The following is a 16,628-nucleotide window of genomic DNA, read 5'->3' on the forward strand; positions in this document are numbered from 1 at the left end:
AATACTCGCCGTCCATTACAGAAATGACGATACTCGCTTGTTGTCTTGAAAGTCGTGAACTGTCACAATTAGGTGTAGACATACTGAAAAACTTACTCAGCTGTTAAATCATGTTTGGTACATCGCCCTATCTAAATATTTGTATTCACTGTTAAGTCTTCAGTTTCACTTTTTGTGAAACTCGTCCAGTCAAATAAAAATTTGTCTAACTGCTGTTCAAACGTGAGTGATACCACATTTTCTAGAATATGAACGTAGCTGTAAGATCATTTGGACTGCACAACAAATGCATGACATCTCTCAAAAAATCTACCACGGAAGACGACACATTCGTGACAACAATGTACTGGTAACAGTACAGAAAAGTAGTATATTGTGTTTAGCAGATGTCTAAAATCCTTTTTACGTTCGGCAATGGAACACTGTCTGGTAACTGTATATGTCGGCGAGCTTCTTTCGTCGTTGGCGTTGAAGGCAAACTCTTCCAGGTAATTAAGCCCCTTCATAGGCAACTTCACTGAACTCGACGTTGCGAACTCTCTATTAGTATTTGCCTTATAAGCTTCCTGGGCTTCTCTGGCCGCTGAACACTTTTCGGCCACCCAGTGTCACAGGACACAATGTTCAGGTACCAGAATGACACCAGAAGGCTCTTCAGGAATGTCACAGGGGAGGGACCAAAGGTCGACTTTCGAAAACAATTAGAAGAGGAATAAGTAACAGCGTAATCAAGCAAGGTATGTTCTTGTTGTTGTGGTCCTCAGTCCTGAGACTGGTTTGATGCAGCTCTCCATGCTACTCTATCCCGTGCAAGCTTCTTCATCTCCCAGTACTTACTGCAACCTACATCCTTCCGAATCTGCTTAGCGTATTCATCTCTTGGAGTCCCTCTACGAGTTTTACCCTCCACGCTGCCCTCCAATGCTAAATTTGTGATCCCTTGATGCCTCAGAACATGTCCTACCAACCGGTCCCTTCTTTTTGTCAAGTTGTGCCACAAACTCCTCTTCTCCCCAATTCTACACTCCTGGAAATTGAAATAAGAACACCGTGAATTCATTGTCCCAGGAAGGGGAAACTTTATTGACACATTCCTGGGGTCAGATACATCACATGATCACACTGACAGAACCACAGGCACATAGACACAGGCAACAGAGCATGCACAATGTCGGCACTAGTATAGTGTCTATCCACCTTTCGCAGCAATGCAGGCTGCTGTTCTCCCATGGAGACGATCGTAGAGATGCTGGATGTAGTCCTGTGGAACGGCTTGCCATGCCATTTCCACCTGGCGCCTCAGTTGGACCAGCGTTCGTGCTGGACGTGCAGACCGCGTGAGACGACGCTTCATCCAGTCCCAAACATGGTCAATGGGGGACAGATCCGGAGATCTTGCTGGCCAGGGTAGTTGACTTACACCTTCTAGAGCACGTTGGGTGGCACGGGATACATGCGGACGTGCATTGTCCTGTTGGAACAGCAAGTTCCCTTGCCGGTCTAGGAATGGTAGAACGATGGGTTCGATGACGGTTTGGATGTACCATGCACTATTCAGTGTCCCATCGACGATCACCAGAGGTGTACGGCCAGTGTAGGAGATCGCTCCCCACACCATGATGCTGGGTGTTGGCCCTGTGTGCCTCGGTCGTATGCAGTCCTGATTGTGGCGCTCACCTGCACGGCGCCAAACAAGCATACGACCATCATTCGCACCAAGGCAGAAGCGACTCCCATGGCTGAAGACGACACGTCTCCATTCGTCCCTCCATTCACGCCTGTCGCGACACCACTGGAGGCGGGCTGCACGATGTTGGGGCGTGAGCGGAAGACGGCCTAACGGTGTGCGGGACCGTAGCCCAACTTCATGGAGACGGTTGCGAATGGTCCTCGCCGATACCCCAGGAGCAACAGTGTCCCTAATTTGCTGGGAAGTGGCGGTGCGGTCCCCTACGGCACTGCGTAGGATCCTACGGTCTTGGCGTGCACCTGTGCGTCGCTGCGGTCCGGTCCCAGATCTACGAGCACGTGCACCTTCCGCCGACCACTGGCGACAACATCGATGTACTGTGGGGACCTCACGCCCCACGTGTTGAGCAATTCGGCGGTACGTACACCTGGCCTCCCGCATGCCCACTATACGCCCTCGCTCAAAGTCCGTCAACTGCACATACGGTTCACGTCCACGCTGTCGCGGCATGCTACTAGTGTTAAAGACTGCGATGGAGCTCCGTATGCCACGCCAAACTGGCTGACACTGACGGCAGCGGTGCACAAATGCTGCGCAGCTAGCGCCATTCGACGGCCAACACCGCGGTTCCTGGTGTGTCCGCTGTGCCGTGCGTGTGATCAATGCTTGTACAGCCCTCTCGCAGTGTCCGGAGCTAGTATGGTGGGTCTGACACACTGGTGTCAATGTGTTCTTTTTTCCATTTCCAGGAGTGTATTCAATACCTCCTCATTAGTTAGGTGATCTACCCGTCTAATCTTCAGCATTCTTCTGTAGCACCACATTTCGAAAGCTTCTATTCTCTTCTTGTCGAAACTATTTATCATCCATGTTTCATTTCCATACATGGCTACACTCCATACAAATACTTTCAGAAACGACTTCCTGACATTTAAATCGATACTCGATGTTAACAAATTTCTCTTCTTCAGAACCGATTTCCTAGCCATTGGCTGTCTACATTTTATATCCTCTCTACTTCAACCATCATCAGTTATTTTACTCCCTAAATAGCAAAACTCCTTTACTACTTTAAGTGTCTCATTTCGTAATCTAATTCCCTCAGCATCACCCGATTTAATTTGACTACATTCCATGATCCTCGTTTGGCTTTTGTTGATGTTCATCTTATATCCTCCTTTCAAGACACTGTCCATTCCGTTCAACTGCTCTTCCAAGTCCTTTGCTGTCTCTGACAGAATTACAATGTCATCGGCGAACCTCAAAGTTTTTATTTCTTTTCCATGGATTTTAATACCTACTCCGAAATTTTCTTTTGTTTCCTTTACTGCTTGCTAAATATACAGATTGAATAACATCGGGGAGAGGCTACAACCCTGTCTCACTCGCTTCCCAACAACTGCTCCTCTTTCATGCCCCTCGACTCCTATAACTGCCATCTGGTTTCTGTACAAATTGGAAATAGCCTTTCGCTCCCTGTATTTTACCCCTGCCACCTTTAGAATTTGAAAGAGAGTATTCCAGTCAACAGTGTCGAAAGCTTTCTCTAATTCTACAAATGCTAGAAACGTAGGTTTGCCTTTCCTTAATCTTTCTTCTACGATAAGTCGTAAGGTCAGTATTACCTAATGTGTTCCATTATTTCTACGGAATCCAAACTGATCTTCCCCGAGGTCGGCTTCTACTAGTTTTTCCATTCGTCTGTAAAGAATTCGTGTTAGTATATTGCAGCTGTGGCTTATTAAACTGATTGTTCGGTAATTTTCACATCTGTCAACACCTGCTTTCTTTGGGATTGGAATTATTATATTCTTCTTGAAGTATGAGGGTATTTCGCCTGTTTCATGCATCTTGCTCACCAGATGGTAGAGTTTTGCCAGGACTGGCTCTCCCAAGGCCGTCAATAGTTCCAATGGAATGTTTACTTCGGGGGCCTTGTTTCGACTCAGGTCTTTCAGTACTCTGTCAAACTCTTCACGCAGTAATGTATCTCCCATTTCATCTTCATCTTCATCTTCATCTACATCCTCCTTCATTTCCATCATATTGTCCTCAAGTACATCGCCCTTGTATAAACCCTCTATATACTCCTTCTACCTTTCCGCCTTCCCTTCTTTGCTTAGAACTGGATTTCCATCTGAGCTCTTGATATTCATACAAGTGGCTCTCTTTTCTCTAAAGATCTCTCTAATTTTCCTGTAGGCAGTATCAATCTTATACTTTGCCTTGTAATCGAAATGTACGCCAGCAAACATATTCGTACTCCAAAAGCAGCTGCATAGGGCATGGCGCGGATTATTTGAACCATTGCTCGTCACTCGCATTCATGTTTCATTCGGAAACGGTGATTGCGGAGTGGTAAAATTATTGATTTTATCCCTCTCTACGAGTCCTGATACCATCTCTCAAAGGATCCCCGCCTAAGCCCACGGTACATTTCGGAAGCACTCACTTACAGATCGAACAGCCTGGTAACAGATCTCGCAACAGTAATCTGCATCCTTTCTTTGTTTCTCAATGAGTCGACGTGGTCGTGGTCGGTAACACTTGAGCACCATTCATCAATGACTTGCCCAAGAGATCTGTAGTCAGTTTCCGTTACAGGCGCAGTAGACCCCAGAATTCTGTCGATAAAGCGTACTTGGTCACTCCCCTCCCATACACGTGTTCTTAAGTTCTCGTTTCATTTCATGGCGTTCCGCACGGGAACCTCGAGCTGGCTGAGTCAAGCGGCGTTGCATGAATACTGCAGTCGAACTTGTGACGAATATCTCTACTACACATCCACATAACCTTAAATTTTTTTACTACATTTCTCTGTGATGTGATTTGTGTTTAGCCATATTTTAAGTATCTCATTTCTTAAGGTAAAACAGTCACTTCATACATGTTTAAATGTTCAAAAGGTGTTTGAAAGGACATTTGTAGTAATATTTAGATACACAAGCTGCAGTCAATATTTATTTGTTACGGGTTAGCAGTCGACCTTGGAAAACTTTTTCCTGTCTACTTCAGAATGATCTTCAACGATTTTCCATATGCGCTTGATTACTTCGTTGCTCGGGTTTTCATAAGTTGTCAAGATGTTGGCCATCTCTGAAATGAAGAGGGGGATATATCAGCAAATAAATAAAATTAAGTTACATTTAAGAGTAGGTTTTAGTACTCTTTCGCATCGTTCATCACAATTTCTTATCGTCTGAGATGAGTTAACTACCAAACAATTTTTTTCTCTATGGTGTGAACCGTTGTACCTTATAGCTGTTGGAGCAACTTGCAATTTGATAGCTCCATATTTATAATAATATGAATTCGGTCGTATGTTGCTAGTATTAGTTTTACAAAGTAACGTTTCTTTTAGTTTGCAGTGCAACGTCATAGTAGTAGGTCAGTAGTCAGTGGAACGTGGAGTTGTGTGAATATCTTCTGGTTTTCGAACTACTTCTTATATGGGACATATCTTTTGGTAGCCTCTCTTAAGAACCAAAACAATGTCGTAAGTTCAGCAACCAACCAATTCCGTGATGTTCAAGTTTTACGTATTGCGGGAGTATTCCGCCAGAAAAAAAACAATCAGTAAGGAAACATGAGTAAATGGACCTAACGGTCTTTGCGTTAATCATTAGTTGATCCATGGACTAAAGCACATGTCAGTGTTATTGTCCTTGTTGTATTTTCACACAAGTTTATTTATAGCTACCTATTTTACTATTAAACCGAGTTTTTCATTCATAGGTTAACTTCTGACATCTAACTACTTATAACATATGCACTATAGTAGTCCTCGTTAAAACTACAGTTTTGTGACGGTCTTGTCTTGATAGTACTGTTTGATAAAAAGATACAAAAAAAGCAAATGGGTAAATTTCTAATTGACATTGTCGAAATGAAGATGAAACGAACTCTTATTGATGAAAATTATTCTTTACGCTCACTTGAAGCCCCTGAGTATTTTCGTACTCAACGTTGTAAATGTAACGACTTTTATAACCGTACGCATGTTTCCCATGTTCAATTGTTGAAAAGTCTGAAGTTCGTATACGAAAAGTCCAATGCAAAGAACTGAATATGTAATGTCACTCACTTTTTTAGACTGTATGAGTGATCTGAGCCAGAAAATACGTAACTGATATGAATTCTTCGTACGCATTTGCTAAATAGTGTTGAATGCACACACTCACCTGTGCCGGCTACACAGAAATGTTCAATGAAGATATCCTCTTCAGACCAAACAACGTTGTGTGATACACTAAGCAGAAGCCCCACTGAAATAAAAGCAATACATACTTCAGCTATAGGTAACACCACAGTCACTGAACATAAAGGATAAAATTTGATTTTGATTTTACAATGAAGAAAAAGAACCGCTTGTGGTCTTCAGTCCGAAGATTCGCAGCGTTCCCCGCTAGTCTATTGTGTGAAAGCCTCATCATCAGTGAGAAACTTCTGCAGTCAACATCCACCTAAATCTATTTACTGCCGGTCAGGCCTCGGTCTCCCATTATAATTTTTATCTCCTCCTCAACAACTTTTTCTCAGCTGAGTCATAAATTCCTTTCCTCTGTAGGTCAGTTCCGTATTACTTCATTAGTTATATCATCTTATATTATCTATCCATTTATTGTGCAGCACTCATCAATAGCACCACACTCCAAAAGCTTATGTACTCCAAAAGCTTATGCTTATCGCTCAGGTTTCGCATCCACACAAATTACGAAAAACTTCCCAATAGCTAAGTTTACGTAACATGTCAACTAATTTCTTCTTTTCGTAAATGCTGTTTCTATGCCATTGCCAGTCTACATTTTATGAGTACTTATGTCTTCGTCAGTTATTTTGCTCCCAAAATCGCAAAGCTCTACCACTATTAGTGTCTCATTTCCCAGTCAGTTTTCCGAACTCCACGTGCTTTAATTTATCTAAAATCTATTACCATTGTTTTGTTCATCTTAGAACATATTTTCAAGACACTTTCCTTCCCGTGCAAATGATATAAATCCTTAGCCGTCTCTGAGCGATGAATATTTCCACCGGAAAACTTCAAAGTCTTTATTTCTTCTTCCTTAATTTCAAATCAATTTCTTTGCTGCTTTTTCAGTGTATGAACTAAATAACGGGAGGGATAGACAACCTTGTCACTCTCCGTTGTCAACTATACTTCCTTTTTGTGTCACAACTGCTTACTCTCCGTGTTATTTTATCTCTACTATGTTAAGAATATCATTGAGTGTTTTCGAATAAATATTGTTAGAAGTTTTCTCTATATACAAAATTATTAAACAATTAAATGCACACATATAACTTGATTTACATAAGAGAAGTCCATTTTGATTTTAAAAATTGTACTCACATGGGCCATCAACTTCGACGTTCATTCGGTTTCCATCGTAAGTAGCTGTACCACTAAATGCGAGTCTGGAAAGTACAATAACAAAGTTTTGTAAGTGCTAAATCTTGAACAAAATCGAATAAAATGGTGCATCACAGAACGTTTAGGCATTACGTCGTTATTAGTTATTATAGTTATATTGTGAGAGTACAATTGTCCGAGGTTACCATGTATATGAACAGTTAATTTGCATTAGGGCATCGTCGAAGGTGCTGCTTTTCGCGCGAACACTAACAGGCGCCAGCCACTCGACTGGGGCCCGTGTCTTTAGCGAGAGAGTGCCCAGTGGACAAGCGAAATCCGTTCTACAGAACGACGTAACGATGCTGCTAGTACTACGTTTTGATGTTATGTAAATTAAAAACCATGTATAATCGAGTAAAATTACTACACTCCTGGAAATTGAAATAAGAACACCGTGAATTCATTGTCCCAGGAAGGGGAAACTTTATTGACACATTCCTGGGGTCAGATACATCACATGATCACACTGACAGAACCACAGGTACATAGACACAGGCAACAGAGCATGCACAATGTCGGCACTAGTACAGTGTATATCCACCTTTCGCAGCAATGCAGGCTGCTATTCTCCCATGGAGACGATCGTAAAGATGCTGGATGTAGTCCTGTGGAACGGCTTGCCATGCCATTTCCACCTGGCGCCTTAGTTGGACCAGCGTTCGTGCTAGACGTACAGACCGCGTGAGACGACGCTTCATCCAGTCCCAAACATGCTCAATGGGGGACAGATCCCGAGATCTTGCTGGCCGGGGTAGTTGACTTACACCTTCTAGAGCACTTTGGGTGGCACGGGATACATGCGGACGTGCATTGTCCTGTTGGAACAGCAAGTTCCCTTGCCGGTCTAGGAATGGTAGAACGATGGGCTCGATGACGGTTTGGATGTACCGTGCACTATTTAGTGTCCCCTCGACGATCACCTGAGGTGTACGGCCAGGGTTGGAGATCGCTCCCCAAACCATGATGCCGGGTGTTGGCCCTGTGTGCCTCGGTCGTATGCAGTCCTGATTGTGGCGCTCACCTGCACGCCGCCAAACACGCATACGGCCATCATTGGTACCAAGGCAGAAGGGACTCTCATCGCTGAAGACGACACGTCTCCATTCGTCCCTCCATTCACGCCTGTCGCGACACCACCGGAGGCGGGCTGCACGATGTTGGGGCGTGAGCGGAAGACGGCCTAACGGTGTGCGGGACCGTAGCCCAGCTTCATGGAGACGGTTGCGAATGGTCCTCGCCGATACCCCAGGAGCAACAGTGTCCCTAATTTGCTGGAAAGTGGCGGTGCGGTCCCCTACGGCACTGCGTAGGATCCTACGGTCTTGGCGTGCATCCGTGCGTCGCTGCGGTCCGGTCCCAGGTCGACGGGCACGTGCACCTTCCGCCGACCACTGGCGACAACATCGATGTACTGTGGAGACCTCAAGCCCCACGTGTTGAGCAATTCGGCGGTACGTCCACCCGGCCTCCCGCATGCCCACTATACGCCCTCGCTCAAAGTCCGTCAACTGCACATACGGTTCACGTCCACGCTGTCGCGGCATGCTACCAGTGTTAAAGACTGCGATGGAGCTCCGTATGCAACGGCAAACTGGCTGACACTGACGGCGGCGGTGCACAAATGCTGCGCAGCTAGCGCCATTCGACGCCCAACACCGCGGTTCCTGGTGTGTCCGCTGTGCCGTGCGTGTGATCATTGCTTGTACAGCCCTCTCGCAGTGTCCGGAGCAAGTATGGTGGGTCTGACACACCGGTGTCAATGTGTTCTTTTTTCCATTTCCAGGAGTGTATGTTTCAATATCATTATCTAGTTCGTATCTCATAAAGGTTCTTCCTTAGCACTGTTCCGACGATGATGATTCTTATTTCAAAGAATCAAATATAACTCTTCTTCCTTAACCTCAAACCAAAGATTGGCTGGCAGCAATTACTCTTCTCCACTCCTTTCTGTTTCCTCCAATTCCTCACTTGCGTCTGTTCCTGTTGTCATGACAGTTCCAGCCTTGACCTTCCACCTCTTATCTTGAATCATTCCTTCCATTAAATTAACTAGAAAACTGCTCTGTTGAATAAGTGTCCCTTTTGCAATATTCACCACTATCGAGGTGAAACATAAATAAAAATGACTGTATGTGACTCAAAATGAATTGCAAACATTGATTTATCTGCGAAAGGTAATAACACTAACTGTAAAAATATACAATATAGATAGATAAATGCAGAAAAGACATTATTTTTACTGTATGAGATTATAATGTGATTACCTTTGTAAGAGTATGAAATAAAATGCAATGCTCATTCTTCTGTCTAGTCTGTTTTGTTCTGTTCGTTCTGGTGTTAGCTGGAATAAGGTACGCAAGCTATTGTGCTGCACTAGCACTTGTTTCTGTCGTAACGTAATTGCAAATATTTAATGGTGTAAACTGTGTCCTAGTAAGAATATATTAGTAGAAAGTGATCTCCGTGTGTTATTTCAAGACCCTACGCCACATTTATCTTATGAAAAGAATATTTAATGAAAATTATTTAGCATGTTTCCAGCTGCTGCGGAGCGAGTAACAGGGATCTCTGACTGTTAACAATTAGCCACCATTACGCGGTACATTTAAAAATATTTTTTCACAGCACAATGTCTGATAGCCAGAGCGGAAGAAATTATGTTAAAATATTCAGTGAGGTTAATTGAAGGAATCCAGTGAAATAATTTTATTAAAACTATTTTCTGTGATAGTAATAATTTCAGAGCTGAGTAATACTACGCTATTGCATTTACAGTAATTTGTAGGGAGCCTGTCACTCGGTAAAACCAGATACAATACGTAATTGGCAACCTACGAAATTCATTATTTTGCTTATGATATCTCTTTTGTATTTTTTGAAAGCTAAACGTAAAAACTAACATCACTAAAAATCTGTAACAGATCACGATAAATCAAAGGACAAACCATATTACTAGGAGAGTGTTTCCTCTAAATAAATAGTTATATTATTTTTTAAGAGATATAATAGTCGGCCAATTAATTGACCTCTTTTTTCTATACTGTTGGTGTCAGCAAAAAGTATGAAGGAAGTGCAGTGCGATTACAGAAACGAAGAGTTGAAATGGACTTAACATTTATTTACAATGAAAAATTTAGTCAAAAGATACATTTATAGAAGATGCTGAAAGTGGCCTCGTGCAACATCATACTCAGAAACACCCGGCATAAAACTGTAATATTCATGGCGACAATTTCACTGATGCTGTTGTCTTTCAGTGACTGTATTGTGTGTGGACTTGTTTCACAGCCCTTCCTCTTCGAGTGTCCCCAAAGGAAAAAAAAAACTCATGTTGTTAGATCCGTTGAACGTGTTGGCCATAAATTGTAAGTAGGCTGTTTAGGTTTTTTTATTGCTAACGCCACGTAGTGCTCTGTATGAAGATCACTGGCTGTGTGCAGTCAGTGGCTGGTTGGCATTGTTGTAATACTCACCATTGTACTGTTGGGCACATGGATGTTAACAGCGCGTAGCGTTGCACAGTTGGAGGTGAGCCGCCAGCAGTGGTGGATGTGGGAAGAGAGATGGCGGAGTTTTGAAATTTGTAAGAATGGATGTCATGAACTGATATATATATATATTGTGACTATTAAGGTAAATACATTGTTTGTTCTCTATTAAAATCTTTCACTCGCTAACTATACCTATCAGTAGATAGTGGTTTCCGTAGTTTGAATCTTTTATTTAGCTGGCAGTAGTGGCGCTAGCTGTATTGCACTAGTTCGAGTAACGAAGATTTTTGGTGAGGTAAGTGATTTGTGAAAGGTATAGGTTAATGTTAGTCAGTCTTTTGTAGGGATTTTTGAAAGTCAGATTGCGTTGCGCTAAAAATATTGTGTGTCAGTTTAAGCACAGTCTTTTATAATTGTTCTAAGTGGACGTTTCATATGTCGACCCTTAGCCGAGCATACCTCACTGAAATCTTCTGATTTTTTTTCTTGTAGTTTGCGTAATTAGTGAAGCTTTTGTTTATTGCTAGTGGGTAATCATAGAGAGAATTTCCTTTGCAGTTGGAGTCTTTCATTGTTGTACAGTAAAACTGTCGTGGCATGCATGTAGTTTTGCACAAAGTATTTCGCAGCGGTACTTGGAATTAACTAGATATTGTTTTCAGTGCTATGTTATGTGTTCTGTTATTTTTGCTCTTCAAATTGTGGTTTTCTGTGTTATCGTGTGAAATATTGTGACAATAATGGCGTGTGAAAAACGTAACACTAGGCTCCAAAGTAAACTGAGAAATAATAGTGATGACGAGCGTAGCTTACCAGCACCACTGTGTAGTGAATTAACAGACATTCAAAGTAGTAATGTGGTAACTATGCATAGGGAAATGGAGCGGACGTCAAATAATGGTGTAGACAGTGAAACAGGTACTGAACAGGGAAGCATTATTGATCGATCGGTCGGCAACAGCTCGCCTCAGGAATCGGGAATGACAGAGCACAATCTTGCAAATACTGTAGATTCAGGTTTTGCGTCCTCACCGTTTTCTCAAATAAGTCAAGACACATTTTCTGCTTTTCAAACTGCGAACATTGCCGGTTCAAATGCATTGCCGAATAGCACTGAGGAACATGTTTCAGTCACCAGCGCATTTTTATTACAATTAATGCAACAAATGGGGCAAAAGGTTCAAAAGTTAGACACAATTGAACAAAATCTTCAAAAGTTAGACACAATGGAACAAAATCTTCAAAATTGAGACACAATGGAACAAAATCTTCAAAAGGTAGACAAAATGGAATAAAATCAGAGACAAACACAACAACAGTTAGGCACAATGGAATAACATCAGAGACAAACACAGCAAAAGCTTCAAAAGCTAGACACCACCCTTGAACAAACACGCGAAGATTTAACTACTGAGTTACATAACATTGAATCGAAATGTCAAAAAGTCTGTAATGAAGTAAAAACACAGATTTGTGAGCATTTTCAACCTATTTATTCGCGGCATGAAAATGCATTACAGAATCACGAAGCAGCAATAAAAGAACTGCAAACAATTGTTCATGAAAATCATGAGACCTTGCAAGCTAAAATTGACTCAGTTGCATCTACCGATTCGGTTACGCAAATTGCAAAAACTCAAGAAAACTTAATGGGCACAGAAGATACTCTGAAAATTGGTCTAGAAAGACACATGGAGGAAATTAGCTCATTATCAGAAAAAGTAGTTAAACTTTCGGATCAGCTAAATAATTTATCTAAGAAGGTAGATGATAATCTGAATGACATAAAACCGGTAGTCTTTAAGGACACAGAAGAGTGCGAACAAATTAGGAAATTCAAACAAAATCAGAATCAAATTAATACGCAACACCAAAGAGAAATCCGGTAAGTACAAGATCAGTTGACACAGATAATACAAGAATTACGTATTTCAGAGGACACTCGCGCTCCAATACGGGAAGAGGGACATAGAAATACGGAACAGCCACAAAATAATAACACAGGGCACTTCGAAAATTATGAATGAAATTGGCAAAGTACACCGAATTTTGAGATGGAACTGCCGACACGACGTAACAATGAACGATATGCTACCCGCCGAGACGATGATTTTGCTATAAGCTGTTCATTACTGCATGTAAATTCAAAACATTTAAGAATTCTGGCAACGACAATTATCCACAAGCGTGGCTCCATCAATTCTCTCATTGTTCTCCACCCAACTGGTCATTAGAGCACAGATTAGAATTTATGTGTGGCTACTTGGAGAATGAACCAGCTCTAAGAATGCGATCGGTCATTCACGATTGTCACAGTGAAGGAGAATTTTATCATGCCTTCCTCTCAGCATATTGGTCTCAAGCTACACAAGACCGAGTAAAACATAACATCATAATGATGAAAAGTTTCGAACAATCTAAATTATCCAGTCCTATGAAATTATTTGAAGACATGTTGCACAAGAATCAGTACCTGTCAAACCCATACACCCCCTCAGAACTCATCCGCATTTGCTTAATCAAATTACCTGAACATTTACGGCATATTATTTTGTTAGGATGTTTAAAGACGATATTGAAGTTTTTCAGGGACTCTTACAAGAATTGGAAAATGACACAGACAGTCGCGGGATGCGAAAACAGGAAAAAAATCACTACAGGTCACATCCGTCGCAATTCCGCGATGAAAGATACAATAACTGGACATGACAAGGCTATTCTCACAACACAAATCGTGACCAAAACAGACACCACCCATATGACAGCCGTTGGCAGAATAATAGTTACAGAGAAAGATCGCTTTTCCATAGTAATGAATGTGACAGAGCCAACCATAGAAACAGGCAATATGGGAACCAAAATAATTATTATCAAGGGAGACAGAATAACTTCAGACGCAACGGTCCACCACGCAGTTACGATTCCGGCTGAAATTCTCCACCACATGACCGACAAACAAGGAACTATGTAAACCACCGACAAAGCGACAGACCTGTATTCCATCAGAACTGGCGAGCTTCAAACAGGTGAGGGCCTTCTCGTCAAAGTGAATCTGTAGAAGTTAGGTCTCGTAATCCCAATAACGACGAGCGACAACAAAAAAACAGACAATGACTCGCACCGCAGGCAGCCGCGTGCGCCGGCTGGCTCAGAGAAAAATAACATAGACGCTAACCTTGAGAACAATTTTCGTATTCTTTACCGACGTATACTGCATGATAATTGCGTTCAAGCTGAAACTCTGAGTACTATGTAGAGTAAAGGATTGCACCGCAGCTCACATGTAAAAGCGTTTATTCAGAGATAATCTGCTTTTTGACTTTGTCTTTCCCATAAAACTATTCACTTCACGTTACTAGTATGCTTTGTCAGACTTAGAAACTGTTAACATGCAACAATGTTTTGAAGTTCACTATCCAGTCTAGAACCTAGGGAACATATTTAAACAGAAATTACGAATGCATTGTTATAGTGAACAGACGACACAGTGTTGTATTTGTACATTCTTGCTTGTTACTTGCACGATTACGTAACGACTATCAGGCTTACATACTTAAGACATATACTGGTACTGCTAATAAGATTTTAATGCAACATTTTGGTTTACTTGAATATACATTCTGGATTTTAAGTACTTTCTGTGAGATACCAGATGACACAGTGGTTAGTTTATGTGACAACTACACGATTTTATCACGACGCTACTAATAAGTAACAATTTACAATGTTGCTTTTGCGGTGTATCTGTTTTATATCTGCACAGTTTTTCTGAATTATTCTGGAAAGTAAAACATGTTTTAGTAGTAACTTTCGTGGTATAGCTACAATGAGGCAGCCTTTTCTGTAGCACAACAATACGTACAGCACAGCACTATCTTCATCACGGCAATAAGCGTAATAACTAAGATATATATACGCAAAGCAATTCACTTCGTTTATTACAAGGGAAGTACATTGACTTCAGCGGAACTTTGCTTACAGAGGACGATAACTACGACACTTCCACAGAGATTATCTTACAAAAAGACTCACAGTTTAGCGCTACAGTACACGTATTTGGGTGATTAATTTTGTATTTAAAACATTTATTTTTAAAGATATTTGAAGTACAATGATACAAAGGTTTTCCGTGATGCATTTCATTCCATTACTGTAATCTGTAACAACCGAGGGTATAATTATATTAATCCTCAGGGGGGTACACGCTTACTTTGTGTACCGTGTGTTTGGCAAGCACAAGGAGCCCTAGCTAATATGGTATTTGCTTATACAACTTTACACATCGGTACCATATTTCTCTAACACATAAATTGCACAGATATTTGATTATTTAACTGAGAGAGACAAACATTTATTTTTACTACGTCAGTGACAGATGTTTACGCAATTACACAGCTGGATAACTTTACACTTATGAAATTGCATTTTGTCTGTGCTGTGTGAACCCTTAATATTTTTCGGCACCATTGTGATACTATGAGAGTTTTTGAATGATGTATTTGGCATGGGATCATGATTTTTAAAGTGCGTTTGAGGTTGATGACACTTTTGACATGAGCAGAGAATGTTTTTTAGCTTTAGAAATTATTGGAGGATGCTACGACGATTTTGAGATTTGGCTGAGGTTTTATGTTGTTATGATGACGATGTGTATTACGCTGTTGCAGTATGTTTATGATCAACAAGCTGATGCTATATAAGGAATTTGATTATGCTACGTATTTCTTATGATTAAATATTGAAGAAGTGTCGACGAATAAGGTAAGGAATAATGAGTAGTGGTAAGGGACTCTGGTTTGTGAAAAAGGTGGTTGGCAACCAAGAATCGTACCTTAAGAGTTATGAAATGTATGTAAATTCGTGAATGTATTACAATGCCGACGAAATTTTTTTGGACACTATTATATTTAAAGGATTTTGTTTCTACAGATTTGTAACGCAAATTCTTGACATGTGAAATATTTTTATATGAGACTGTCACTGTAGCGGAAACTGGTGTCGTAAGTATTTCGGTAAGACAGTTAAGTGACCACCTGCACGTAATGCGTCATGGGCACCCAGCTGCGCGACAGCCACCTGACAAAAGAAAGCCATTAGGTAAAAAAAAAGCGCCCATTATCCCCGCTATTGACATCCCTTTGTAGAAAGCATCGCAAAAACGACACGCTCATTACTTGGAAAGATACTTTCTTACATCTGCACACCTGATACTGACAAGCGTCTTTCTACGAGAGTTGAGAGAATTTGTACTAACTTATGAACACTTTCTGTCAACAGATCTATTAAATAATCATTTTATGATCCACGTTCTTCGATAGAGGAGCACTTGGAAAGGAAAGAACAATAAGAAGGGATGAATAACAGTTACTGCATACTTAATTTTCTTTTCAACTACTTGGTAATATCTTCTGTAGAATTAGTTTTGTGGTGACATAGATATTAATATGAGAATAGACATTTCCTTTTTCTGCATTGTTGTCTTTACTGTAGTATTTTTTCTGCTTGAGCTTCCTCATGTTTAAATATAAGTTATTGCATTTGCTGCTGCTGCTGTTTGCCAGGCATAGTCCTACTAAATTTCACTTTGTATTACTCTGTTAAGCAAGTTTTACTACTGATTTATTTTTCTTGTTGCTGTTCATTGCTTTATATTAGTTGTCATGCTGCACTTGCTTTTCTAAGTCCTATATTTCTGCTTTTTTCTGCCAATTTGCATTTTTTTTGTCATTGGTATTTGTGTTAATTGCTTTGTGCTGCTGCATTGCGTCGTCCCTTAGCTTAGCATCTGAGCTTAGTAGATTTAAGTTAGTGTAAGAGGGGGTAGCCTTTATAAAAGAATGAATTGCGATGAACTGGAAGAAATGCACTGAGAGGTTATACGAAAAATGTACAGAAAGCAGGTATAGGTAGGACTTTCTTGGAAATAAATGATGAGGTAAGATACTGGAAAATAAATAATGAGGTAAGAAATATGTGAACATATAAATGCAGAAAGAATGCTTGGATAGGATTTTTTTGAAGGAAACAAATGTTG

This window comes from Schistocerca gregaria, chromosome 7 (genome assembly GCF_023897955.1).
Source record: "Schistocerca gregaria isolate iqSchGreg1 chromosome 7, iqSchGreg1.2, whole genome shotgun sequence".
Lineage (NCBI taxonomy): Eukaryota > Metazoa > Arthropoda > Insecta > Orthoptera > Acrididae > Schistocerca > Schistocerca gregaria.